Source organism: Ambystoma mexicanum, chromosome 1p (assembly GCF_040938575.1).
Source record: "Ambystoma mexicanum isolate Mex_15411 chromosome 1p, UKY_AmexF1_1, whole genome shotgun sequence".
Classification (NCBI taxonomy): Eukaryota; Metazoa; Chordata; class Amphibia; order Caudata; family Ambystomatidae; genus Ambystoma; species Ambystoma mexicanum.
The window spans coordinates 1069087887-1069110480 of NC_090921.1; the positions used below are offsets into that span (position 1 = coordinate 1069087887).

A 22594-nucleotide genomic window follows, 5' to 3' on the forward strand; every position below is an offset into this window, starting at 1 on the left:
TGGTGAGGCTGGAATAGTGAATCAAACATAGACTTCGGGGATTACAGAAGAAAGACTAGTACGAGATGTCTGGTCCTATTTTAAGGAGATGAGAATCTTCAAAATGTTGCATTCATGGCTAAGATAGGAGAGTCGCTGTTGCGGTTCGGCTGCTGCAGCTTGTGCTGGAAGCACGGGGAGGATGGAAGATGGCAGCCGAGCATCTTAATGACTTGAGGGTTGGGCCCTGCCGCACTCGTGTGAGAAGCTATTGTCGATGAAAGGTATAGCTATTTTGGAAATTAGTACCGAACCGTCCGCAAATAATAACATTCCAATATATTCACTCATGGGCGTAATTATGAGGGGGACAATAGTGTCCCTCAACTTTCGTGGTACACTATTTTGTTCCCCACATTTGGCAGGCCCATCTTTGCTTTAGATGTCATGTCCCCCGCCCCCAAAATTTTCAGCAAAGTGACTCCACTGCCCAGATTCGGGCCATTTGTTCATTGTGTAGACATATGTTTATACTCCCTCCTCCCCCATATAATTTGCACGTGAAATGAATTTATCAAAACCTTATTCACAGATGGGTTTTTACTCCAAGCAATGAAAGGTTTCAGTAAAAAATTGATCATGCAATTCTGATTATAGCCACTAGATGACGCTACTGCTCAAGGTAAATAAGTAATGGTAAGCCAATGGGTGCAAAGCAATGTAGAAGCCCATTTTTAGCAGAAAATGAAGCAGTTAGGTTATAACAACAGGTTACAACATGAGCACAGAAAAAGGTAGTTTTAAAAAGGCAGACCCAAAGAATGGCTCTATAATATAAACTGTGCTAAAGCCTCAATGGCACAAAAAGCACAATGCAAGGTCAGGCTGGTTTCAACGTGTTACATTCAGATAACAAATATATAGGCACAGAGAATTGGAGTTGGGCCTGGCAATAGCAATAACACTGGCCCACCCTGAGAAAGACAATCCCTTCAATTATGGAGGGAAATTCAGCCATCCATTGCCACAGTAAGGGTAAAAAAAATCCGTTTGTATCCTCTGGACCAGAAACCATGCCGCTTTTTCCCCAAGAATAATTTGGAAGAAAGTTTTACTTGCTCGACTAAATCGATCATGTAATTTTTCATTTGCATTTTTTAAAGCGCTCACACAGCCCGCGGGCATCGAGGCGCTGTTACATGAATTGTTTGTTTTAGTTGCGTAATTGTTTTTAAAAAAATCTGCAAACCCTCAGGACAGCCCACACCGAATGTGCATTGGCTAAGGACTGGTGTAAACCAGCCCAAACCAATACATAGAATGCAGGGCTGGGATGAAAGCGAGCCCATGTGTGCACAGCAGATGTATTAGGCCTGCTTTGGGGTTTCCCGAAACAGCATGCCCGAGAAACAAAATGGAAGAGGGTAGAACTTTTTAAAAAAAACACATTAGTGCCACAGCGGCTAGAAAAAGTTTGCATTGGGCGACTAATGCTTTAAATCGACTTGCACCCAAGGTAGACTAAACTAAAAGACAGCTACCACAGCCTACTCCCTAAAACCTACATAGGGTAATTTAATCACCTATGTGCACCAATGGAGTGCTTAAAAGTCAACCCTGGACTAGGGGCCTTATGGGCTACAACGGACCGTATACCAAAAAGGGTTGCAGTGGCAGCGTCACTTCTACTGAAGTCCCCCTGCCCTTAAAAAGAGATCGCACATCCTAAATATACGAGGGGGGGGGGAGCACAATGTTTAGGGGTCCCTAAAAAAGAGGCTGCAGAACCCCCAAAATGAAATTGTGCTCTAACCGTTAACCCGACTCCTATTTTATCTGCTCTGCAAATCAGTGCTAAACTGTGTGATATTGACATCAACGGTGCCTACTTCTGCTTCCCTATGTGAGCCACTTAAAGGAAATAACGGCGCCTGTCCCTTTTTAGTCCAAGCTTTTTTCCAGATCATTTGCGAGGGTTCCGACGGCTGTGTACACCTGCAACAACAGTGGGTACGTCCTTTCCAGAAAATGTTGATGTCGGAATACGTGGTCACTGGTCCGTGATGTGTTGTCCGGTCTGTCATCGAGCCCCAGAACTCCCTGGTCCCGTCTTTGCACTTCCCTATTTGAGCTCCACAGGCCATGAATCTTTATCCGGTCTTCTTACCAAGGGAGTGGATTCTTTTAATTGTAGACACCATCAAGAGGTTTATACGCTGACTTCTGACAATGGAAATGGGTAGCGACGATTCTTGGGCGGGTTGCTCTCCTGTCTCCTAGTTTCTCTCTTCAACTGACTCCGGTTCCACTGCAAGCATCTTCACCTGGTGCAGGACAGTGAGTCCAGGAAAATAACTTCCCATCTGAAGCCCGTTTCCAGTACAGTGTTCCTGGATTTAAAATGGAGAGAGGAATATCAGCATCTGGGCGCGAAGACACGCGAACCAATAAAGAGCGGGTGTGGTATTGTGTCAAGAGAAAGCAAGATTAGCAGAATAAATGGGTTTTAAGAGCTTTTGCAAAAAGTAAGTAGGTGCTCCTGCTGCCGAATTGCAATGAGAAGATTGTTTCACAAGTGATGCACGATCACAGAACATGTGTTGTCCGAATTTGGGAATATCCAGGAGTAGAGATTTCTCTGACCATAAAGATAGTCTTTGTACAGCACCATCTTTTCTGTCAAGTAGCGGGGGAGGGGCGGGGGGCGCTTTCCCAATGTAATCACATGAGTACTATACACAGAATGTTGAATGACATTCTACAACTTGGCAGCAGACAATACAAAAAAAAGTGTCCGAAAGAGTATCTAAAAGAGATAACCGGTTTCCATTTGGCCTTGTCAAAAATGACGCGAACTGCAATATTTTGTAGTTGAAGATGTTGAATTTCGGCTATTGAGTAAGGACACCTGCATTAAGGGAATTTGCATAGTCCAATGTAGCACTAGGGACCCAACCACATAGCGCAGTTTTACTTGGGAAGGAAATGAAGGATCCTTTCGAAACTGTCGTAGCTTAAAAAAAGAAGTCTGATCGATTTAGCCTTCTTGGGATATCCTATCCAAGTTTGCTTACGATACATTCCAAGGCTTTAACTTTCTTAGCATAAGTTATAGTCCTCTGAGTTTGAATGCAGGGTTACCTTGCGGTCCACAAGGGTCCATGATCTGAAGTGAACAGAATGCAGACCATGGCTTATGTGCATATTTCAACCAAAGTCAATATGAAGCTTTGTCTTTCTGCCTCGTATAGGTAGGGGCGGGAGAGATTATTTGCAAATGGCCTCCCACATTGAAGGTAGAAGTTCCTTAAGTTCATCCACTTACCATCTCTGTGTCAGGGCGATGAGGGTGCAGAACATAAAGCAGACTGCAGGGCTCGCCACCCTTAAACACAGTAGAGTAGGCTTTAAAGAGGATGGCCATTGAAGGTGTCAGTGCGATTTCAGCTTTGTGTGGCTACATGTCGAGATGAATTTCTAGAATCTGGCCTGGTGGACAGATTTTAGGCCACCCTAGCTATAGTGAACAGGGAACTCTGAGAGGTAAGCTAAAACCGAATGAAGTAGTGTGGGGTAGGCATGGTTTCAGAAGGCAGACACAGACACAAATGAACAGTTTCGAAAACCTTTATTTAACTTTAACAGGGGTTGGAGACTTCCTATCTGGCCAAAGCTCTATAATGGGAGTTGTCTCGACCATCAAATTAAACTAAAGGATGTCAGTCAGTCTCAAAATAATAAAGGTGTCGGTGTCAAACCTAATCTTGCCCTCACTTAATTCTAAAATGATAATGTGTACAGGGTTAGGTCAAAACAAGAGTGAGTCAAATAATATCAGGATGGCAATGGAGTTATATAACACTCCCTTCCCCAAGCTTTTATAATAAAAGTTCATTAGGAGCGTGGGTGGCTAGTTCACACAGTTCAATGAGGCACAGTTCTTCCAGGCTTCCTTTACCTGGCTCCGAATTCACACAGTTCATCAACATAGTTTTCTCAGGCTTCCCTTGCCTGATTCGGCATTAACGAAAAATATTTAAAAATGGGGTTCCCTTGCCCAACAGTTCACCAATTCTTCAGTGGTTTACTTTACCGAGACTTTAGCAAACACACAGTATTTGCTAGCCCTGTCCTGGACCACTCTGTCAGTGAGGCTTTCACACAATCGTACCCATGGCACCTCTTTACGATAGTACAGTAACAGAGACATTCGCAAACACACAGTATCTTGCTCGGCCCTTTGCAGCACCATTCTTTTACTATGGCTGTCTATACAGTTCGTACTATATTTCACTCGGTCATGCCCCCGACACTCTTTCACAATCTTTACTTCGTTGTGCCCCTGGCACTGTCTTTCACAATCTTCACTTCTTAATTCTCATTATCGGTCCCAGACCTGCTTCTTAACTCCACAAATATAACCGTTCTCATTTCACTTTCACTCGTGCTTAGAGCCCTCTCTAATTCACTATCTCAAAAGTCTCTGGTTACTCGTGTTAACGTCCACACGCCCTCGCTGTCACTTTGTTTCTTATCACACCCTTTAAACAGTGGACAATTGAAGCTTTCATCGTCATTGCGTGTCTCGACATACGCTTGTCCTCGATTTGCAACATTGAATTTAATTCACGCCTCGCACAAACCGGGCTCCCTTCTGCTTGGAACTCACTCACTAGCTGTGTTTCTCTTTATCGCTTGATGCGTGCCTAGGTCAGGGCTTTCTCTACTGCACCTCTGACACTCCCTGGCCTTCTCACACGCCCCGGGGAACGAGCACCTGTACAATGCTTTCTCTTTGGAGTTTGTTTCCTCGAGCGCCCCCCACCCCACTCCTGGGTCCTTTGGAGACAGGGCTCCCTGGCCACACTTTCTGCAGCCTTTTCACCTTATAGGCTCTCAGCGTTTCAGCACTTTGTTCTCTGCTGACAGATTTCAGGCAACCCAGTTTGCCTGCCTGCTCGACCTCCAACTCATGTGCCTTCTTGGGCTCCAACTCGTTCACTGTGTGACTCTATGCTCCACCTCTTATACTCTAGTATAAGTAAGCTTCCCTGTTAAAGCTGCCCATGCCTGGAACGCATTACCCTCTGCACTAAGAGCTAATCTACCCTACACCAGATTCAGACGCAACGTGAAAAGTTGGTTTTGGACTAATGACGACCCACACTCAGCGCTGAGGCGCTAAGGCAGGAGTTACTACCTCCTTACTGCCCTGTTACTCAATATCAGTCCTTCGTATACCCTGTACTCTTGTATTGCTGTTTATGTTCTGTATGTTTCCTATGCATGTAACCCAAGCTTAAGTATTCTTGTATCTGCTGCGCCCGGCTACCCCTGGGTTTGGAGCGCAATATCAAATGATAAACTAAACTAAACTCTGGGTAGCCGTCAATGTGTTTCAGGTGTGTGTGTGTGTGATTATAACCGAGTGCCTGACCTCATTACTGGGAAAGGGCCATTGCATATTACTAGGGGTAATCTTCCTAATCTCAGTCTTTCTCTTCCTCGTCTCAGTAGTTGGGCTGATACAGAATAGAGGGGAATTATGAGAGTTCTATCACATAAAGGTTGAGAGAATATGGGGCATACAATTGATGGGAAATGGGGGATACCATGTATCCCCTTTCTGGTGTTTCTTCCCCACTCCCCAAGGACCCTCTACCATGGTGATCCTCCCTCGCTTGTCCACCCCCAGGGTCGGGATCCAATAGCAATGGTCCTTTTCTGGCCACCTGAATAAGGAATCCCCGGGGCTTGTGTGTGTGTGTGTGTGTGTGTCTGTGTGTGTCGGGTCCTCAGTGAATCCACACAGTATGGCTCACAACAATTCAATTTAAACAGTAGAAAACGGTTATTTATTATACGCCATCTTAATACTGAAAATGAATCTAACAGGTAGCATTATCGCACAATAGATACACATATATACATTCACCAAGGTTCATAAAGGTATCCATACAAATGATTGAATTAAAAATAAACGAAGAAATGAGTGCATTTATTTACCTATTTTTTCGAAAATGTTGGGTCTTTTTAAATAAAATATAGGTGTGGGGTGGGGCTAGTGTATTAAGGCAGAGAGGTACGGGTGGCTTCCTTCCACATTATTAGAAAACAAATTGTGGTAATTTCTCCTTTCGAATTTTTAAATTCGATCATTTCATGGTAAACCATTCATAAATAGATCAAAGAATTTATTTCAGCAAAGTAATAAGTATATAAATCCAATAAATCATGGACCCAAATCACAACCTAATTTAAGAGGTCCAAACCCTAAGACGAATGGGACTTTGTGCCCAAACCTCACAGGAGCCACAATGTTTCTCACCAGAATGGTGCCTCTGCATGTAAGTTGCAATTTATTTGTGTTGGTGATGGTTCAAAAAGTTCTTTAACAATTTTACTATAGGGTAAGTAAATGTTTTCTTATATTTCAGGTTACTCTACCCAGATTTGATGACCAAAAGATGAGTGGAATGGAATGCAGGAGACAAAGACTTATTCCCAATGTTATGCTATGGAGGACAGGTGTGGACAGATGCACTGCGTTTACTTACCCCCCTGAATTTGAGTTTCCCATATGACTTTGTGGATTACTGGGGGTCGCTGAGGGCTCAACCTTAAGCCATTTGTTCCGGTGAGCGGTGTCCAGGAGTTGCAGAATAGAGCACTCTTCCAGTCTTGTGCAGCTGCAACATGCAACCTCTATCGATGAAAAAATGCATGTGTCACTGATGCAGACCTCTTCAGGACACTTCACAGGTTGGAGAAAGGCGAGTTCCAGCGACTGTCTCCGCACACCGGCGACAGCAGGTGTCCTTCCATTTATGGTCACAGAAGCTGGGGAGGGGTGCACACATTCGGGGAGAAGGCAACTTGTGACACAAACTGCTGGGCACTGAAGTTCCGGATTCGAGCGCGGAACAGCAACGCTTTTGGAGCGGTAGCACACAAGAGTGCTGGTCAGTCCTCCGGGCACTCCAGGAACACTTCCAAAGTCACAGAAGGGCATGATCCTCGAAGGTTCCGACACTAGTTGGTCGCACTACTCTAAGGACTGAAGCACTACTCAGGGCCTACGGAGCTCAGGCAGCGGAGCATGGTTTCTCTGGGCCGGACACAGGAAGGGAAGCTAGGCCTCTTAAGGAGTTATCTTCAGCAGCCTGTGCTTCTTCAACGGATTCTTGTCTCCAACGATGATCTTAACACATTACTGCAGAGGTCCTTTCCTTAACCAAAATTCAAGCTGGAAGCAAGTCCAAGCCCGCCAATGGGTCGGAACCATTCAGACAGACAGTAGTTGTCCAGTCAGGAACAACTGCTGGGTTCACATATTCCCCACACCTAGACATTCTTGCACCACGGATGTAGAGTGGGACTAGACAGTCCTTCCTGGGTGCCACACACAAAGGCAGCACTAGCCCATGAAAGCAGCAGCTTTCCTGGGTAAGTGCATGACTGTATAAGGGATTTCCTGACCTAGCAAGTCAGGAAGAAGGGCAAACAACAATATGGCCAAAGAAGTAAGTTAAAATCTTGTGGCATGCCCACCTGCTTGTCTTTAGGCACATATAAAAGTAACCAAAAATCCCACGTATAAAAAGCAAGGGCAATGCAAAAGTATCCCCACTGCACTTAAAATGCTGATTGCAATGTAAAAAAGTAAAAGAATTCAAAAGGGATACATAGTTTGCCAGTACTGATGGTCTGCAGGACAAATCAGTTTACCCCATAACAATCCGGACAGGTCAGGGAGGTTTTTAAAAGAATTTTTAAAATTTATTTTAAATGTGTTTAGTACACAAAGAACTTTTACATTATCTTGTATCATCATTCATCAAAATCATATCATAAAAATTCATTTTAAAGAAGAAACATAATATTTCAAGGCTTTCTTAGAACTTTAGTAATCCTTTTGGTACTTCATAACACACCTATAATCCGCATAAAACAGATAAAGTAGAATTTGATTTTTTTTTTTAAACAATTTTATCACATATTCAAACAAACAAAACCAATACAAACCAAACTGCAGTGCAAATATCAACAGTACTGCTTTCACATTGTACATTACAGACCTTTGGTCACTGCTCCCCTTATCCCACCCCCCATGACGAGCCTATTTATCTTATTCACTTTGCATCCGCACCGCATGATGGGGGTCCCACTATAAGTGGATTCTGACAAATCTTGTATCATTCCAAACATTTCCGCTACCAGCGATTTCCATGCCATCATGGTTCCCACCTCTACTTCTCCTCCTGTTACTTGCTTCCTGCCATACCATGGTCTCTGCCTCCGCCCACTTCTGCAAATCCTTCCACCACATCTCCACTCGTGGCCTATCACAATTCTTCCATCCCATGGCAATCCTCCTTTTTGCGAACACATATGCTAAATCCTTCAGGTTATTAACATGCTTAAGTTTCTGCGATCTAGGGAACCCCCCCAGTAAGCAGGCCCAGGCTGAATCTATGACCATAATGACTCCCTTTTCCGCCAGCTTCCCGGCTACTTCGCTCCAGAAGCGCTCAATCACCGGGGAGGACCAAAACATATGTACCATATCAGCCCGTTCTCTGTCGCATTTGGGACCTGCTTGTCTGCCTGCATTTTCAAACCTCGATATCCTCAGGGGTGTCATGTACGCCCTGTGCGTAATATATAATTGGATCTGGTTTAGTCAAGCATTTCTTGACACCTTCTTATGGTACCCCAGGGCTCTTTCCCACATCCCGTCCTCCATCGGGGTTCCCACTTCCGCCTCCCAGTCTAGTCTCAGTTGTGTTGGTTCTTTACCAACTTTAGACATCACCATTTCATACAATCTAGAGATCTCATGCCCTCCTTCCGTCATATCATATCTACGGTAACATCTGGTTCTTCTTCCAGTACTGTCTCGGGCCAAGTTGTCTTAATTTTCTGCACCATTCTATGATATGTAATATATTGACCCACATGTAACCCCACTTCCTCTCCTAGCTCTTCAAAGTTTGATAGTCTCCTCCCGCCAAACGTCTCCCATGGTTGCCAACCCCACCGATTCCCAGTGGTTCCTAATGGTCATTCGTAACTGCTCATCTTCCCCAACCAGCGTAACCAGCGGTATCTGCGGAGAGCATGGGCTTGGGTTTTCCATCATCTGGCATGCTCGGTGCCAGATCCTCCACCCAAGCATCATCATTTTAGGACGAGCTTTCATTTCTGTCTTGGACAGCCAGATCACCTCTTTTAAATAAAATGGGGCACAGTCTGCTCCAAACAACCTGGATTCAGGGGTCGCTTCATCCGAGAGCCATTTAGCAATATATTGCAGTTGACTCGCCACGAAATAGGCCTCATAGTTAGGCAATTTTATTCCCCCTTTTTCATAAAAGTTCTGCAGCTTCCATAGTGCTACCCTATTCCTGGTGCCCTGCCACAGGAAATCCCTGCACATACTGTTCAGTCTGGTAAAGAACTTCCTAGGTATTAGGTACGGGATGTTCTCAAAATAATGCAGACGCCTGGGTAAGACCACCATCTTGAGCATTGCGCCTCGCCCCATCATTGCTAGTGGCAGCTCACCCAAAATTTCATGCTCTTATGTATCTTCACTATGGCTACCTCGGTATTGTGCCTATGTTCTTCATCTACTGTATGGTACACATCTATCCCAAGGTACCGAAAAGTTCCAACCGCCCAAGGAGCCTGCAGCACCGGCAATCGCGCGATAGGGATCCCCTTATAACTACCTAGCGGGAAAATAACAGATTTCGGAGGATCACCGCTATGCCAGACAGCCCTGCATACCTTTCCATAACCTCCAGGATGTACTGGAGATTCTCCTATGGGTACCTCAGGTACAGCAGCAAATCATCCGCATACAAGGAGATCAGGTGTCGCTCCCCTCCCACCTCGATGCCTATAGCATCATACTGTTGTCTGAGGTATATCGCCAGAGGCTCTAAGTGTAACGCTCACCTGATTCTCGCAGAGGCGCCGGTCTTGACTGGGCGACTACCGTATCTTCAAAGGTGATGTGTAGCACCCGGTTGGCTCTTTGGGCTGGACCTCTGTGCACTGTATGCCTGACGTGCAGAGTAAGATGTCTTAGGTAAGTGAATGCCGAGCTCTCCATCTGCCTCGGGGCAGGGTGCTGTAACCAGTTTCTTCACTGGATAGGTAGCGCAGGCCTCTTGACTTCAGGGGACTGCTGTCCGTCGTTTACTGCACGAACGGTAAGTTTCGAGTCATTCAAATGTCTTTAAAGTCTTTAGTAATGATGTCTCTTGTTTTGCAGGGTTCCGGCGATGGCGGATGATGGGCTGAAGTGAGTTGAAGATGGAGCCCGTGTGATGAATAGAAGCGCCTGGAAGCACGTAAGTAAGCGCTTGTTGCCTGCTTCACTATGCGCTCTAACTGTCTTTTTATTTTGCAGGTACGAGTTCGGAGCGGCTGCAGGGTGCCGGAATACCCACTGGATTAGATGTGGAAAGGAGTAATGGCACGCGAGTATTAAAGTTCCCCAATGTCTTTAAACGCATCTTGTTTTGTCTTTCAGATGCGGGATGCAGCGCCGAAGGCCTCCGGAGCGTGCGAAGAGTTGGTAAACTTTTGTCTTTCAGATGCCGGAATGCAGTGTGAAGACCTCCGGAGCGCACGAAGAGTTGGTAAACTTTTGCCTTTCAGATGCCGGAATGCTAACCTGTTCTTTCTTGTCTTTATAGGTGTTGCTGAAGACTGGATTCAGGATGGTAAGCCTTTGCCTTTCAGATGCCGGAATGCTAACCTGTTCTTTCTTGTCTTTATAGGTGTTGCTGAAGACTGGATTCAGGATGGTAAGCCTTTTTCCTTAGGCCCAGGACCGGATGCAGAAGACACGATGAGCGTTCTGCTGCAGAGGTTGCAGAATAACGCAAAGCAAGATTCATCCACCGGGTGTGGTTTAAATAGCCTCCTGTAGTGCTTAGGTGTCTCCTTCCACAGCCACGCCTAAGTAAGAAAAGAGTTCCTGGTAAGAAAAGAGTTCCTGCCTTCCAGAAGAGTTCCAGTGTTCTGAATCTAGGGAGTGGCTCCAGCCCCACCCAACAGGAAAAGTAGTTCCAAACAGAAGAGGATCAGAGGCTCAACTGGCAGGCAAGTAAGCAGCATGGTCTGCTGAAGGTAAGTCCACCCAAGCATTATGAGCCCGGCGCTTCCAGCGCTGGGACTGGGCATATTTATGAGCCTGGTGCCACTGGCGCCAGGACTGGGTCCAAAAGGTCCCAATTGGGACTGGTTGGCACTCGGAACCTGGGTTATGGATCTGCTTCCAAGGGAGTTGGGAAAACCCTGACCTTTTGGAAGCAGAGATCATGACACTAAGGCTAATATATACAGCATAGGGGACCATGGGCACCCTTGTCTGGTACCTCTGCCTAGCTGCCATCTCTCAGAAATCACTGTCCCTGTTTTGACTCTGGCCAACGGTTCACTGTATAGCATCTGTGCCCATTTTATGTATCCAGGCCCCATACCATAGCCCGCCAAGGCTGCCAGCAGCCATGGCCACTTGACAGAATCAAAGACCTTCACAGCGTCCAGGGACACTATCACCATTTCGCCCTCATTCGCACTCCCCCATTCAACAACTCGATGGAGTCATCTGTGATTATGCGTTATGTTCCTATTCGGGACATAGCCCGTCTGGTCGGGGTGTATTAGTTTGCCAAGGACTTTGCGCAGTCTGCTTGCCGTCAATATCTTGCTGTCCTAGTTCAGCATTGACAGTGGTCTATAGGAGCCGCAACCATATCCGGGTTTGTTAGGTTTGGGGAGCGGTATTATGATCGCTTCTCTTAACGACTCGGCAGCCGTCCCATCTCATACGCCTCATTTAGCATATCCAACATCTGGGGGAGCACTTCTGCTTTATACACCTTATAAAACTCACTGGGAAACCCATCCCCCCCCGGGGTCTTACTAGTAGGTAGCTGTCTCACCACTTCTTCTAACTCCTCCAAGGTAATCGGTGCATCAAGCTCCTCTCGTTCTTCAGCACTTATTTTAGGCAAACCTATGTCTTCTAGGGTATCTGCTATTTCTTCATGACTGCTTTCCTCCCCACCTCTGTATAGTGCACTGTAATAATTTACAAACTCCTGATTCACACCCTTTTGGGTGTCAACTACCCTGCCATCTTCTCTTGTTATCGTCCTAATAGTGGGTCTGGGGGTCTCACTTTTGTATAGCCATGCCAAAAGCCTTCCTGTTTTATCTCCACCCGCATGTTGTCTTTCTATATATTTCTTATAATTAAGGTTACTCCGTCTATCCCATTGCTCTGCACATGTTTGTTGTAGTTTGAAAATCAACTCCATATCTTTTTCAGTATCGTCGCACCCCTTCTGTGACTCTTCCAATTCCCTTTCTGCTTCCTGTAGATCGGCCAGGATTCCCCCCTGCAGGCCCTTAGATTTTGCTATGGCTACGCCCCGCATCACCACCTTAAAGGCGTCCCATAGCGTGCTCGCCGAGTCCATGCTACCCGTGTTCTCCTCGAAGTAGTTTATGATCTCTTCTCTTATATCTTCTCTAAAATGGGGGTCTTTATGCGCCTCTGCCCGGAGACGCCATGTCGGGATCCTCGCCCTTGGAGGGCAGTATTGCCAGCCTATAACCAAGGGCGAGTGGTCCGACAGTACCTTCGCCTTGTACTCTGCTCGCACCGTTTCCACCACTATTTCGCACGTGACAAAGACATAGTCCAGCCTCGTATGCAACTGTTGCGGAGCAAAATAGTGCGAGTACTGCCTTTCTTGGGGGTGTTTCATTCTCCACACATCCGCCAAACCGAAATCGTCTAATAATGTCTGTAGCGCTTTCGCCACCGGGGCAGGTCTCTCAAATTTCCGATCTGATCTATCCACCCTAGGGTTCAGTACGCAGTTGAAATCCCCACCCCAGATCACCGCACTCCCCATACACAAGCTAAGATTAGTACTCAGGTTTTTAAAGTATGTTGCTGTATTCTGATTGGGGGCATAGGTGTTCACAATGCATATCTCCCTGTTTTCCACCAGTCCTCTCAGCATAACCATTCTCCCATCTGCTTCCGCAGTTTCTTGCAACAAGTGAAATGGGACATGCGGCGCCATCCAGATGAGCACTCCTCTAGCATAGGCAGAGTATGTCGAGCCCGCCACGACCCCTTTCCATTTCTTCCCCACCATTCCCAGCTTTTCCCGTGTCAGGTGAGTCTCCTGCAGCAGCGCAATATCTATCCTTTGTCTGCGCAAGTACAACATAACCTTGTTCCTCTTCAGATAACTGTTGAGGCCCCTGACATTCCATGTAATTATTTTAAGGTCCCTCATGGCTTGTTAGAGTTCCCATTCCCTCCCCGTCAGTGCAGACCAGTACCCTTTCACATTTCCATCTATATAGGCCTGTACCCAAATTCAAACTTCCCCTAACTACAAACACACCCAACAAACTTCCCCTAACGACAAACACCCCCAACATCTCTCCCTCTCTCCCTCCCGCCACCCTTCCCTGCCCCAGCTTCACCCCCCCCCCCAACAGTTGCCAAGCTCCATCCCTGGATCTCAGGCACCCCCGCATCTAGCCCTTTCTGGCAATAGCCTGTACTCGAAGCCCAGCGGGGTGGGTTAGCCCTAATGGCTATCCTCCTACTTCTACCACTATCCAGGGGGTAAGGTACCTGTGTTCTGCCGCTCCTATCTGCAACATTTCAACCACATGCTATTATCCAATTTATCTATGCAATCAGAGCTCTATATTCCAGTCCAATGTCACTTAATAAAATCTAGGATATCCAAACCTAGCTTCCGCTCCACCCATCCCTCCTCATATTTTAAAGTTCCTGTCAAGCTTCTGCCAAGATACCTCACCGCGTGCTCTGCTAGTCCACATGAGTTGCCGCAGTCACTGATCTTGTTCTCCTTGGGCTCGTGCAGCATCTTGTTCCGGGCAGCCCTGCAGGTCCAGCCATGCGGCAGCCTCCTCTGGGGGTGTCAAAGAAGAACATCCGACTCTTATATAGTACTTTCAGTCTCGCAGGGTACAGGAACATATATTTAATGCCGGCCGCGCGCAGCTGTCTCTTCACCGCCACATAACTATGTCTCTATCTCTGGACCAGCATTGTGTAATCCGGGTAAGCTGTGATGGTGGCCGAGGCTCTGTCTATCGTTCCTCCTTTCCTGAAATACTCCAAGATCTTTTCACGATCTTTATAATTCAGAATCTTGGCAATTATTGCACGAGGAGGTGCTCCGGGCTTCGGTTTTCTCGTGAGGGCTCTATGTGCACGCTCCACTGTGAATCCTTGTGAGAGTTTGTCAGCTCCAATTACCTGCAGGATCATGTTCTCCACATAGTCTGTGGGGTCTTGGCCTTCTTCTCCTTCCAGCAGCCCGACCACTCGAATGTTGTTTCTTCTCGCTCTCCATTCCGCCTCCTCTGCACGGTTCTCCAGGTTGGCCACCTGCTGTTTTAGTACGTGGACTTCCTTTGCATTGTCAGTGCAGGTGGTCGTGTTAGTTTCAACTGCTTTTTCCAGGCTGCTTGTTCTGTCTGCCAGCGCCCTGACATCTTGTCGCAGCAGGTTGACATCTACCCCCACCGCGTCGATCTTAGCCTCCAAGGAGGTCCTTAAATCCACCATGGCTATCCGCCAGGAGTCCTTCAATTCTGTTACGGCTGCCAAGACCTGGTGATTTTCGATTCCAGTTGTGCTACCCATGGGCCCACTTGCGCCTACCAGCGCGGATGCAGCCGGAGACTGCTGCGTCTTGGCAAACGCCTCCATCGTGGATTGCTTGCTCTTGCTTTTAATCGTTCTCCCAGTCATCTTGCGACCCAGGGCAAGTGTCCTTTGTCGCTCCGTTCGTAGCACAGCAGGTCCGCCACTCTATTCCACTGTGTTATCTGGCCGCAGGTTTCGTTGTATGACAGCCCCGTCCGTGGCCCGCCTGCACAATACAAGTTGCTTAGTCAATGGGATTAGGCTCTTCCAGGTCTCCTAGCAGCCCCCAGCAGCCTCCACCTTTCCCAGGGGGCTGGAGTGAGTTCAGGAACGTCACAATATGATTTGACCTCAGAACTATGGAACTCGAGGGGTTCCCGGCACCCCTCCCCCTCCACGGGTTACCTCTGATCACCAGGGTTTCTTAGCTGTTGGGCTGGGGGGGAAACAGCAACGCTGTCCTTGGTTGTAGGGTTGTGATAGACTGTCATTCAGTGTGCTTTCACGTGCATCTAGATCTCCTGCGCGCTATGCACGGCTGCTTCTACTCAATAATATGTTGATATGTAGCCGTATTCCTTGGCCATGTGACTTGAGTATACTGGCAAATGCTGCAGTCAGCCGTTCCTCATCAACTTGCAGGGCTTATAAGTTATTCACGCAAAGCTCTGCATCAAGCTCCCAGGCCAATCCATTACCATTACGAGCGCAGAGTGAATCGCGCCTGGTACCTTTAATAGCTGAACACGTCTAGGCTCCGGCTTCACTCCGGGCTATACAATGTGGCAGCCCGCCCGCGTCAAACACAGGGCCGCGGACACACTGTATCTACTCCCGATCCAATCACTCCCGTGCGCGTATCGCTCGCCCATTACTTCGAGGGTAGGTAAACAGTTGACTCAAAATTTTAAACACCTCTCTATGTTTAGGTGATGGAATTTATTGTATATACAAATTAACCTCATGCCCCGCTATATATTCTAGATCTCTTCCTCTGTGTAGTTTTAACCTGGTTAGATCTTGCATATCAGCATTGATGTCCCATCTTTTTATTTTTACCTTTAATGATTTCTCTGCCGTAAATTCACTAATACCAAGCTGTTCCATAAAGCCGTCGCATTTTTCTTAAATTTGTGCAAGAATTCATTCTGCTCTTTTTGCATCATTTTATATCAATAAAAATCTATAGGAGGTTTTACTGCTCTAGATAGTTTTAAGGAGATGGATAACATTTGTTTTATCATTTGTGCCGACCGTGAACCAGGCCCAGTTCAAGCCGAATCACACTGACTGGGACTGAGCATGGAAGGCCCAGTACACTTTTCAAAATCCTTCCTTGCATTCTATCGAGAGATTTCCTGTCCGTAATACTCAACAATTCACAGCCATTTAGCACTGTCGCTGATGTTTTGGCTCTATAGAACTCCCTCATAGGCAACAGTGAGAAAGCACAAAACTCATGTTTGACTGCTTTTAACAATGATATAGACGCTCCTACCTTCTCTTCAATTTTCTTTTCTTGAATTCTTTTCTATTGATTAAAGGAGACAAAATAGCCAAAATAACATATGCATTCCATTATTGCAATAGGTGCATTGTTTATCTTCCAAGTATAGTGTGTTTTTATCTTCCTCTTACTGCAGGTTATTATATAGGCGTTTGCTGGATTTACCATCGGTTGATTACGCGCTAAGTAATTCATCATGCCAGTTAGGCATCGCTGTAGGCCCGCAGGAGTGTAATCTATCATCACTAAATCATCGGCATATGCTATGCACCCTATTCTTAGATCTATCCAACAAGGTGCATACCCTTCCCACTTACTTGCCTCTTCCCACAGGCCTGATAGGTATACAGTAAACAGAGTTGCTGCAATCATGCAGCCCTGTTGTGCCCCTCTGGTTACTGGTACATTTCTAGACAACTCTCCTTTGGTACTCAACATCACTTTCATATTATTTTCAGAGTATAGTATTTGTATCGTTCCAAGCAGGCCTTTGTTGATACCCCAACTATCTAGCCTTTTCCACAGGCGACATAAGTCGACTGTATCTAATGCTGTAGATAAATCTATGGCTGCCACATATGTTTTTTGGTTCTCTACCCTCCACTTCGGAGAGGCATGCATGAAGTTTCAAACCACTTTGTATGGTTCCTACACCTTTCCTAAATCCAGTTTGTAGGGTGTGCAATCTGTTAGCTTTTTCTGCCCAGTTTTGGAGGTCTCGGAGTATCAAAGAGGCAAACACCTTTAGTATTGTCCACTAAAGAGATAGGCTGATAGTTCCTTGGTAATCCTTGATCACCTGTTTTATATATAGGAATTATGATTGCTGTATGTCATGACTCTGGACAAATGCCAGTGTTGGCTATATGTGCAAATAGAATACACAAAATTTCGGACCATAATAGAGTTTTTTCATTGGACTATTTCTCCCTCCATCTGGTCCACTAGCTCGAGAAATATTGAGTTTCTTGATCACATATTCCATCTCTTTAGTGTCGAAGTGGTGGTCCCATTTTGGCGGTTTTTCTGCAATATCACTTCTTATCTTTACACTCCGTTCATCTCCACCAAATATATCCTTCAAGAATGTAACCCAGTCATGTTCTGACACCCCTGTTACTTGAGAAGAAGTCTGTATAGAGCTTCTTCTATTTAATGTCCACCAAATAGCCCTTGAATCCTTTTTAATTAGACTGAACATTATGTCTTGATTCTTTTGTATATATTTTTGTGTTTCGCGATATTTCAACTATAATTGATACTTTTCTTTTAGGGATTTCATTTCTATCCTCTAAAGTTCATCACTTTTTAATATGTTCATTTTCACTAGCCTTATCTCTGCTCTCAACAGACCTCTTCTTATAACCACTTCCCTATCATAATGGGCCCGTTAATCATCCAGCCAAACTTTAGATTAAAGTTGGCAAACGTCCTTCTTTACATTTTCCAGTTTTTATAGTAGCAATGGGAAGAATCTTGGGGTTACATCTCTTCTTTCTCCCACTGGTATACCATACCACCATCTTGTCATCTTCAAATTAATTTTTTCCACATTTTGGTGGCACTGAACCAGTGTCCCTTTTTCACCTAACACAACCAAATCCCTTCTGCCTATGCATTCCATTTCTACTCGTGGCATAGCTCTGACAAAGGCCAACAGAAGGATTGAGTGATCACTAAAGTCATTTTTCACAATTTTTAGGTCTTTTATCCCTTTCACTTCAATGTTTTTCGTAAATATATAGTCGATGGTTCATGATGTCATTGCGTTAGCCCATGTAGGTACTTTCTCTACAACCCGGTTTCCCTCCAATTGGACTGTGCAAACCCCCATCTAGATAGAAACTGTGACCACTCATGCCTACTGTTTGCCCTGCTCAAGGGAAACAACCTCACTTCGCCTAGTTCTAACCCATCAAGATCTTGCATCTCTGTTGTGGTCACTTAACACTTAGTGTTGAATTCACCTCCCATAAATATCTCGCCCCTTTTCTTTTGCCAGTCTGTTATATCTCATTCATTACTTTCTCAGAATTTCCACCTACGGGTTGATATTACATAAGTGGGTTGTATGTGCTTTACCATCCAAAATATCACTCATCCTGGTTAGTAGGCCATCGTAACAAGTTTTAACATCTTGAATTGTCCGTGAGTTCCGAGTTCGAGGTGCCGTGATCAAGCCTTCTACTGGTCGCCCTTTCGGCCCTTTTTTAACGTTAACCATATAACCATCAAATACTGGGGATTTCTGCATCCTGAAACAACTTGTTTATGTCCGCATGCAAGGAAGAATTATGTCCTCTTGTATTCCAACTTCCTATTATAAATTTGATTTCTCTAGAAGCCGGTCGGTTTTTTGAGCATGAGGGCAATGAGTTGGCGAGCCACCCCTAACTAGATGGGGCTTCATCTGCGTTAATTTGCCTGCGTTGGTCAGGGTCAAATGTACATACTATTTTAAGGTTGACCCGCCCCTTCTCCTGCCATTCCGACTCTCTTTTGCATAATAGGTCTCAAATCCCTTCAGCAAAAATTGACCATAGATTTGACAAGATGAGAAATGGACAGCACATTTCCCAAGATGGGAGCGATCAAACATGTGCACAAAACTTAGATCTACAGAAGAGAAATTAATTAGAGCAGGCAAGGAGGTTATTAACGCTAGAATACTTATTCGGTTCACTGGTATGCTCCTATCCTCTTCAAATACTGATTCGAAAATAGTCAGACACAGCCTTTGCCGCTTGTTAAGCATTTCACCATTCTTTTTTTTGTTTTGATTGATAGGCTCTATGCTGCTAAGCTATTTGCACGCATCTATCCATGGTCTCACTAGATTCTTGTCTGGGCTGTTATTTAAAGACTGATTAATAGATCCTGTTCTTGATATCTCCACTCTTGATTTCGCACTCCTTAGTATTCGTGTCATCCTCTCCTCCTCATTTCCTTCAATAGAGTGATCGGTGGAAAGAGTCCTGGTTATTTTTTCTTTCTTGGATGTTTTCTTGGGTTGCCTCAGTGAGGGATCAGCATGCTGCAGTCTCTGCCCTTGTGTCTTATCTTGGACCACCTTCAGTACTGACTCTTTCACAAACAACAACACATCTTCATATTCATTGCTAGCTCTTGAGTTGGCTGCTTACCACATGGTCCTCAGGAATTTACGTGATCCTTTGTTTGGTATTTTTGACCCCTTTGTTTCATTTCTTGACTTTTTTGTCATTGGCATATGTGTGTCCTGCCTCGAGTGACTCGGTTCACTCGTCTCTCAACATGAGGTTTTGGCAACAGCAGATTATTTGTCGATTCCTTCAGGTGTCTTTCGTTGATCTCCTTCGCAGGCATATCTCCTTCATTTAGGGGGGACTTTGTTTCCATAGATAATTGCACCTTGACTAGAATGTTCTAAATGGCATTTAATGTCCATAAGCATCTTCGTGTTAGTTTTGACATCCATGGCAATGATATCGTATAACCTTATAAATGATTGAAGGACAATATTTAGTGCTGCCAATCAGGTCATATCGTCCGTTTTGTCATGTTCAAATGATTCATTGCCGTTAAATGGTAGGGAAGAGCGCTCGGACGGGAGCAGTGTTGAGTCATTTATGCCATTCACGCTTTCCTCTGTCTGGCATTTTCAGTCTCTGAGTCGGAAATGGTATAAGTTTCAGTTTGTTGTGTTTTTAAAGATTGCGGGATTAAACTTAGCCGCTCATTAACAGCTTCAGCCACTCTGATCTCTTTTTCCAGGCTGATGCACACATCGATCAGTGGTGCGCTTGCCTCTAATTCTGCCAACACTACCCCTGAGATCTCATGGTCGAGTATGTTCACATTAGTTGTGTTGCTGTTAGTTATCCTGCATTAGTTCACATGAAGCAGCCACTTGACTATATAGTTTTGTTACTTTGGACGGGAAATATTTAATTAATTTAGATTGCACGTCTGTGGTTAGTTTCACAACCTTCACATTAGTTTTTTTCTTTCTCCTTTTGAGCTTGTTCCTCCTCCAAATCCACACTTCTTAGATTATAGCGTTTAGTCTTCCCTTTGCCTCGCATATTAGCACTGAAATCCTTTAAGTTGGATTTATAGTTTGTAGTTCTGGAGTGTGCGTGTTCGTTCTCTCGGTAGCCTTAGTATATTTTTCCTGACCCCACGCAAAAACCTATCAATAGTATTACTGATAAGATAGAGGGTGATCTCACTGTTTGTTCGGACTGCTGACGATCAGGGCCTCCTCAGTCTGTTCCGATCGAATATCACAAAACACCAAACACTCTGCTATGCACTCCCAGGCAAGACGAAACAGCCACGGAGAGCAGCAGACCTGTTGCTGCAGAAGGAGAGCAGCAGACCTGTTGCTGCAGAAGGAGGCAAGAAGATGTTAGTTTAAACCGGCAGGCCTTCGGCTCAAGCGGAAATCACCGCTGTCACTCCTCAGCTGCACCAGCTGTGTAGACGGGTTAACCAGCGTTCGAGTTGGCTCTTGTCCTCTTCAAAGCTTCCTGGACACACTAACACTATAGGCTGCACTCCGTACACCACGTCCACAGCAGACCACCCAGTCTCGAGTCAAACAGCTCTTCCTTGCAGCAATGAAAATGGAGAAAAAAACTCTCCTCAGCCCACAGTTCCAAGGAGGCACAGCAGACCACTCAATCTCAACCACTACACCTGCGTAAATGTTTCTATCCTCCAATAAGTCAGAACAGGTTTAAAAACAGCAGAAATGGAAGGTCCATAGAAAGCATGGAGGGAAAGTTATAAAACGAGACATTTTCCTAACACTAAGCAGAAAAGCATAGCTTGTCCCTAGGCAGGTTTCCAGTGTGATGCACAGACCAGTCGGTTGAGAGTTGCAGACAGTTGAGAGGTTGTGCTTATCCTGGGACGCATGTATCTCGAGGGGAGCAAAACAGTAATGCACAGCTAGAGAGTGAAATATGCAAAATATGTGTTGCCAACTCGGAATTCCTTTTTGACTCTCAAGATGGTGCTTTGTTTAGATCACTCTGCACATGCACCTGCAGTGCTGTTTGGCAGTTCTGTACATGCTTCCAGGACTGGGAAACTATTCTTTGACATTCTTCCAGAGTGGACCTTTGAGGGGGACCGGCCTAGACTCTAGTTCTGGAGAGAGCTTTGTATTATTCATGAGTGATTTACTGGCCATTGTTCTCCGATGAGTCAGTATTTGCTGCCTCATTTGGCCTTTCAGGGTTGGGTGCCCTGGCAGGTATGAGACAATACCTTTATTTGTGAATAGTGAGATTCTGCCTGCTGCATCCGTAGTATGCTCGAGTGCTTACTCCTGGGCGAATAGCCCAGAGGGAGTTTCATGACTAAACCATGCTCCTTTTGTGTAAGGAAACGAGTGGAGCCATATATGGTCATGGACCCTGCCTGCCTCCTAGAGCGAGGGAAGGAAAATACTTGAATGATGCCTGGGATTCTTGAGCAGACTCCACAGCGCAGTGGCTCCTGGGACAGTTTGACTGGGTCCTGGTGAATTGGTAGCTGCCCAATGTTTGAATGGATGCCCCCACCAGATTTGTATGTTAAATGGCTTTACTGGGGTTAAAGAACGTTATGCTAAATTCATCTGGCTCTCTGAATACATTGTACAAGATATACAAACCATCGAGGGAATCCCACACTGCAGACACATTGTAACGGGCAAGTCATATTGTCATGCTGAACATGGTGGCATCCTGCAGAAACGAATTACAGCCCAGTGCTTTAAACACGACCTTTAAAGAAGCCCAAGAGCTGTGGGAAAATCTACCTGCTTTATTCTTGCTTGCGACAAAATGCAATTCTTTGTGTTAAGACTCATGGCCGTTGTCCTCTCTGATGAACTTGTAATGATATTTCTTCAGGTTAAAATGATAAGTGATTTAAGCTTGCAATGTGAAGTGATCCCTATTAAGAGCGGCTGATGTGGTTTCAAATGCGTTCGTCCTTAATTTCACGTGCAGCAGTGAGCATGCCATGCCTTAAGCGCAGTATACAGACACTGTATTTTTTCTTTCTGATTGCAAATAATGCCCAAATGCGTATCATGAATCCAGAAGCCTAGTTGGGACAGCCGTGAGGCAGGAACACTTAGCCTAAGCCTTCTACTGTTTAAAAGGTTACTCTGATCCCGTCGCAGGCTTGCGAGGCTTATTGAGCTTTGGAATCCATGTGCTTTGCAGGATTTGCCATTCGACTTGAAATGTGTGTTCTAACAGCTTTCTGAAAATAGTATACATATGGACGGTAAGCCTAGTGGGAAATAATGCAGATGCTGTTTTAACCCTTCGGAAATGGCGGCATTCCATGGGATATGGGATGGTGATTAATGTCCGTTGAATAAACACTTTGTTTTC

At 45.4% G+C, this 22594-nt stretch overlaps 1 protein-coding gene across 3 annotated transcripts in view; it reads left to right on the top strand.

The window, feature by feature from the left end:
- The window catches only part of ARHGEF11 (Rho guanine nucleotide exchange factor 11), a 1841770-nt gene that overhangs the window by 1140071 nt on the left and 679105 nt on the right, over positions 1 to 22594 (top strand). The window lies entirely within an intron of this gene.